Source organism: Choristoneura fumiferana, chromosome 23, assembly GCF_025370935.1.
Source record: "Choristoneura fumiferana chromosome 23, NRCan_CFum_1, whole genome shotgun sequence".
NCBI lineage: Eukaryota > Metazoa > Arthropoda > Insecta > Lepidoptera > Tortricidae > Choristoneura > Choristoneura fumiferana.
This window is the reverse complement of record NC_133494.1, coordinates 8804947-8812224: the sequence shown is the minus strand read 5'-3', so window position 1 is coordinate 8812224 and position 7278 is coordinate 8804947.

Here is a 7278-nt window from a genome sequence, read left to right as displayed (position 1 = left end):
AGATAAAACGAAAGAACAAGTATTCTATGGGTAACCTATACCAAGTTTGTGTTGGAAATCAACATCTTTTAGAAGATCCTTTCGTTTTTCTAGTTTGTGTTGATCGTATATTGTTTTGGCGTAAATTGAAAAACAAGCAAGTATTCACTAAAATAATTCGTGTGAACATGTAATGTTCTTCTGATCTTGACGTATTTTCGGTAAGCCTTATTTGCAGAAATAATACACTTTTGTTATTAGTTGATAGAGCAGTGATGCGTATTTTGTACAGCAGGTCGTTTACGGGGGCAAAATAGCTTCATTTTATATGAATAGCAACTAGCCTGTTACCCGCGACTCCGTCCGCGTAGAATTCGTTTATCGCTATCCCGCGGGAACCATACAATTTTCCGGGATAAAAAGTATCCGATGTCCTTCCCCGAGACTTAAACTATCTGTATACCGAATTTCATCTAAACAATACAATACAATTATTAGGATAGTACGAGTATAAAAGAGTTCGTTTACCGCGAGAACTTACAATTTTCCTGGACAAAAACTATCCTGTGTCTTTTTTTCTAATTATCTCCATACCAAGTTGGATCTAAGTCGGTTAAGAAATTTAATCGTGAAGAGTTTACAGACAGACAAACATACAGACAAACAGACAAGCCGAGTTAGTTATAAGATTAGTAAGAATAGATAGCTCTGACGTGGCCCGCGATTTTGTCTGCGAATAATCAATAATGTCAGCGGCAACTTATGCAGTTCATGTATAAATGTATAAAAAGTATTCTATGTCATTTTTAGGATCTACAACTATCCTTATACTTACCAAATTTAATCAAAAGTGGTTAAGTGGTTTAGTCTTGAAGAAGTAATAGACAGACAAGTAGAGTAATTTTCCGGGATAAAATCTATGTTTTATATCCTTCCTAGGGTCTCAAACTAATACCTCCATACCAAATTTTATCTAGGTACATAAATCAACGTGGTGGTGGTGGTGCTTGTACTGTTGTGTTTCGGCGTGGAGAGTAAGACAGCCGGTGAAATTACTGGCACTTGAGGTGGCATCTCAGACCTCTAGGTTGGCAACGCATCTGCAATACCCCTGGTGTTGCAGATGTTTATGGGCGGTGGTGATCTCTTACCATCAGGAGACCCACTTGCTCGTTTGCCATCCAGTCAAATAAAAAAAAGAATAAAAAAGACACAAAGACCGACAAAGATATCTTGGCAAATATAATACTTATTAGTAGCTATGGATGGATATGGATATGACTCACTCAGTGCCCATTTATGCAGCGCGATAGCCGTTTAAACAATCAAGGTTTTTACGAGTATGTGTTTGCTTGAATTAAGTTTGTCTCTTTGACTCTGTCCGGAATATTGATCGGTGCAAAAATGACAGTCCTTTTTTTTAGCGTGCAAAAAGAACATGACAATGTTATTTGGCCGATTCAAATCGTCCCGCAATTAATTGTCTTGCTCAAAAATACAATTTGAGCAACATTAAAACACACGAGTACATACTTCGCTTACTTTACCAGCTTATTAATTTGGTGGTCTTTCACATTCATAGAAAAACTGACTAAAGTATGCAGTGTTTTTTTTTACAGTAGAACAGTTTTGCATAGAAACACAATTGATTTCTAAAGGTCTCGTAATTCCGAGCCTAGTTTTTATAATCCTAAAAACCAGTCCTAGTAGGTAGTTTGCGTGGTTAGACAACGTTTTCAATATTTTTACAATTAAACAGAGGTATAGGTAAGGTGTAAGACCTCCCTAGAGCTGATATTATTATAGAAATTGTTTCGTTACTCCTAATTAGTGTTAAGCAACAAGGAATAACGTTATATTTCGAGGGGATTTAATGAACTGATCATTAATGATTTCTAAGAAAGGCGTACCAACGAGGCTGAAGGTTTTTTACTTATTTTCGTGTCTAAATTTCTTAGTTAATTTGTAGTAATATATGAGAGGTGCAAAGTGGTATGAAGTTGAACTACGTAGGTATGTATTATTTATACAAGTACAGCCAAAGAAACTGAATCGCGTATCAGGTCACTGTGGGACCTTTGTGCTACTGCTGTCATTTTTACATTTGATACGTCTGCCGAAGAAATAATAGCGAAATTGATTATAAAAATGGTTCCACCCTGGTACGCAATTCAGTTACCTTGACTGTACGTACTAGAATTTACTCGCAGCTTTGCTCGCGTTAACTATTAAATTTGGCAGTTAAATTGCGGAAATTCACTACATTACCGTGGGAATTTTCAAATATTAATAATAGGTACTCATTCTTCATTTAAATTGTCTGTAGACTTAGCAGTCGAGATTTCAGGATTTTACATGTGTACATTTTGATCCCATGAAATAGAGAATAAAAAGTAGCCTATGTGTAATTCCTGGGATTCAACTATGTGTACCAATCAATATCTACTAAATTTCGCCCAAATATGACAAAAAAATTGAGCGTAAGAGAGTAGAGTAACAAGTACTCACACTTACAAATACACACAAACTTTGGCATTTAAAATATAAGAGTCATGTAGAATTAGAAGGATATAAGTAGTTGAACTACTAGTGGACAAACCGGAATTGCAGCAGAAATGCAATCTTTGGTGTTGTGTCAAACGATCTTGTAATAGCAGACAAAAATAAATAAATAAAGCATCGTCAAACGTCGTGTGCGGCGCGAGCGCCACAGTTTCAGCGGTATCTTTGCGGTGCAATGGGCCCTGAAGCGTGCACGCAGCGATTTCAGCGCGTATTTCACGCCTTTTTTGTCAAGTCTGCGCAGACGCGTCGCTCGTATGAAGATTCTTAATAGCGCGTGAAGTGTCAACTAATTGCTAGGGAAAGCAAACCAGTTTTTGCTTAAGGGTTTCACAAAATAATTGGTGGCTAATCTTCAAGGAGCGTTGTTATTTTAGAATCAACGTTAAGAAGATTAAATTCGTTTTCCTATAATTGACCGAGGTAAAGTTGATGTTTAGTCGAGTTTAGGATCGTCTAAGTTGTTTTTAGCAAATAAAATCAAAAAGTTTCAAGCCTAAACTTAATTTTCATCTGACCGTTAACAAGTAGGTACATAGATACAAATAAGATTCTCAAATTTAATGGAAAATGAAGCAGTTTAGAAATTGTAAGAATCTAAATCTAATTGCAGGTTATTTTACTGATTGGAATAGGTACTCAATTATCAACTGAATAGATTTTGCAACAAAATAAATGAAAGAAGTTAAGGCTTTGTAGGTACTCATAAATGATCAAGACGGCAAATTAAGGGTTTTGTAAGCCGCAAGATCGTTGAAGCGTTCTTTGATTTTTAATTAAAATGCTACCGAGCGTCTCAAGGTTTGCGTTAATGAGTCGATTTCTATTCGATTCGACATCGTATTGTTTCTGTCCCATTTGCAGATGTGTCCGACATATATTTACCTGCGCTGGACTGAACTTCACCCTTTTGTTATAGTACACAGGAAAAGTGAACTTACTCAAAATTATCTACAGACGACTCTACTAAGGTAGCTCGTCGTAGCTATACACATCCATTTACAATCGTACTTTACAATTACGAGGAAAAAAGATAAAAATCAAACACTGTCATCGTGCTTGAACAAATATAAGATCTAGTGCGTGTACTTAGACAAAATTCGCACGTCTATTCCTACAATCGTGTAGGGACGCTAACTGCGATCTACTGCGGTCTTCGTAATGTGGCTAAACGTCGAGGTAATTACTGCAATATGTACCTATGTAAATAGAGATTAAATCACCGGTGTGCTGTGCTAACTATGATTATTAGTCTAAGATCCGAACTTAAACCTTTTTTCTTAAGTATAATAAATTTAATATATTAGAAAATATAAGTATTAGAAATAGGTTTGCTAAAAAATCCTGGAAAGGCTATTTTGAATTATTTTATAGCCTGCCCAGGATTTTTTAGCAAACCCATTTCTAACATATTTTCTATTACTTATACTAAATTTATTATAGAATACGTTTCAATCTATTATCAGACCGGTGAAGGTCAATTTAGGTTCGTATTTTCTACTATATGATAATGTCTTGAATTGATTACGCACAATTATATAATTACATGCCACTTTGGAATCTTATTACCTAATAAATTTCATAATTTTTATTGCGAAAAATAATGAAAACCGAAGTAACTAGCGTCAGCTGTTGACAAAGTTTTTACAACATTGAATTAAATAGGTAACCAACTACTTGATTTACCCTGACACTAACATTTCTGCGGTAATAAGTACCTACTACTCAGTTAGTAGGTACTACATGTAATCTTATGAAATGGCAAAATAATTTATAGGTAAGCTCGTCAGAAATGTAGACCAATTAATTAATCACTTTTCCTATTCTAATGATATGTCATAAATAGTTTCACTAGAACGAGAGCCCATGTTTACATTTTCTGATGTCATTAGGTACCTTTCCAAAAAGACACTGAAAATCGACTCAGGTTCAGGATTTCTAAGCCACGGCTAAATAGTTAAATTTTTTCATAACTTAGGATAATATTATAATTCGTTTTTTTGTACTTTCTTCAGTAATAAAATAATACTTTAGGTGTCTTGATCTTCATTCTTTCTCCCTTTCCAATTAGGTACATAATGTGTATAGTAATAGCTACAGGGTAGTGCAATAATTATGTGACATAAATAGATGTAAAAATTAGTTATTTTGCCAAGATTGTTTTTCTTTTACCCAAGAAGATGCACAACACCAAGAGTCCGGATGTAACGCAGCAGAAGACAGCTGAATGTAGCAACGGCTGCAACTATCAGCGCAACGGTGCATTATGCTTGTGCAACGCGGCCTTGCGGCTCGCTTCAACACTGAAATTAAACTTGCACAAACATAGCGTTTCCTTCATTACAGATAATAATGAAATAGTTTTTATTTTTATATTAAGTAGTAGGTTGTAGCGGAGACGAGACTCATTCAGTTTTTATATAACTGGAAGGAAACTTAGCATGAAACCTCGCCCGGTAACAAAAGATCAGCACTACCTAGTGTCACTAGTGTGTCCCATTTTTTTTAATTATACATACACAACTAGTAATAAAACTAAATATTTATGTAAATATTTATTACTTAGCAGTGGAGGGCAGGAAACATTAGGTATAAAATATATATTTTTTGTAATAACGGGGCAGCTAACACCGGATGACCTGAACTGAATTTGCGTGTCTGTTACTAGTAAATACCTAAAGTTGTTTAATAATTATGTCTGGTATAAAAAATTAAACTCCCAAGTACCGACTCGCATCACTACCCACAGGGTCATTTTGGAAATGTGGACAGAACCAACCCTACACCCTCAGTTATTATCCTTTCAGACATTTAAGTAAAACTCCCATCCTAAACTTATACGAGTAATTGTAGAGTGACCATGCACTTACTAAATAATTTAATAATTTTTGTTAACAACATTAAAAAAGAAGTTAATCTCACTAATAGTTGTACAATATATTAGCCTTAACTAAATGAAGCCGGTAGGGTTGGTGCTGCTCACGTCTCCCGAATCATCCTGTATACCTATATGTAATTCATCATATTTTAGTTATTTACTATTAGATATATTTAGGCGTATTATAAAGTTAATGATTATAATATCATGGACAGGGATATTTGGAACTAATTCCGATTCGCATTGGCGATCCCTTACCACAGAATAAGTAATATTTAGTACAAGTACCCTTACTTCAAATAGCAAACCTACTGTGTAAAAATAAATTTGTGTTAAATACTAGTGATGTAGGTATAGATAACATTTCATAATATTGTAAATCTGTTAAAAAAATATATACCTCATTGAGTTTCTTGCCGGATTATTCTCAACAGAGGTTGTTCCGAACCGGTGGTAGTTTTTTTTTTACAATCATAAGTGCTTGTTATAGCCTAAATTGAATTAAGATACCTATTTTGATTTTGATTTTGACTTTGATATATTTATTAAAATGAGAATTAGTCTACTATGGAAAAGGCATATTTTCCTTATTTTTTTATTACAATAGGTTCTTGTGATTAGTCTGTCTTGCTAACTTAGTAGTTTACGTAACGTAACGTAGTACTTAAGTAGATTTTTTTAAATAAAATATTCATCCTTTGTAGGTATACAAGGTGGGCCCTGTAACGGGAGCAAAAAATTAAACCACAGCTTCCACTCTTAATCTTGAGCTAGTTTAGTTCTACAACTTTTGAAAATAACTTTTATTAAGATTTTTTTTATAGTTTAAAGTTTAATTGGACAAGCAATGTATTGCGAAATCCGTCATTTTATATGTATGTAAAGTTTTTATTGCACATAAAAATAAAAATACAAATACACAGAGAGGAGAACAAAGGCGAGCTTATCCCTAAAAGGGATCTCTTCCAGCTAACCTAGCGTACATCATCATTTTGGTACGTGACAGGCGATTTCATTTAGGCTATTGGATGCCGTACATTAAAAATACCATTTAATTTGTTAGGAATAAACATTATGATAAAATTACTTAATTTTTGAGTTGCAGAATTAAAGTAGTTCTATTTGAGTACTTAGTAGAACCTGTGATTTAATTTTTTGCTCCTGTTACAGGGCCCACCCGGTAGACAGACTGTATCGCACACATTATGCAGTGTATGCATTATATTATGTATTTATGTATAATGCATCCATACTAATTTCTTAAGTAGACACAGCTTGCCTGAAATTATTCTACCTATTATACAGGTACTTATCAAAACTGAAAGTACAAAACCAACGACCCAAGTTGTTTTTAAATAAGTAATTATTTAAGTAGACGTAAATGATACAAGATTTATCAGTATAGGTAGGTACTTATTGGTCCCAATTATACCTACTGTACAGTGGTTGCGCCTACGCTGTCAAGGTGGTAGATACTATGGATATTGAGAGATGAGTTGAATAAGTTCACAATTGAAAATTTACTTTCTATTTACATTATTTTATATTTATCAATAAATTACCCAGTGGAATGTTGAAGGAGTTTTTTATTCAAGAAATGTACCTATCTTATTTCGACTAAATAAAAAAACCAGTAAGTAGGTACATACCTACCTTTTAGGAATGTGTATGGTAATAAGTATAAGTACATGTTTGTATACAGTACTTATATCATAAAGGTCATAAGTCCCGTTTATGGTATTTTGACTATGAGTATATCATAGTTTTAACTTTATTGAATGAAATATGTTAAATTATAATCGAATAATTACTAAGAGTACCTAGTTCATGAAATAAATTAAACTCATAAGATATTTAGC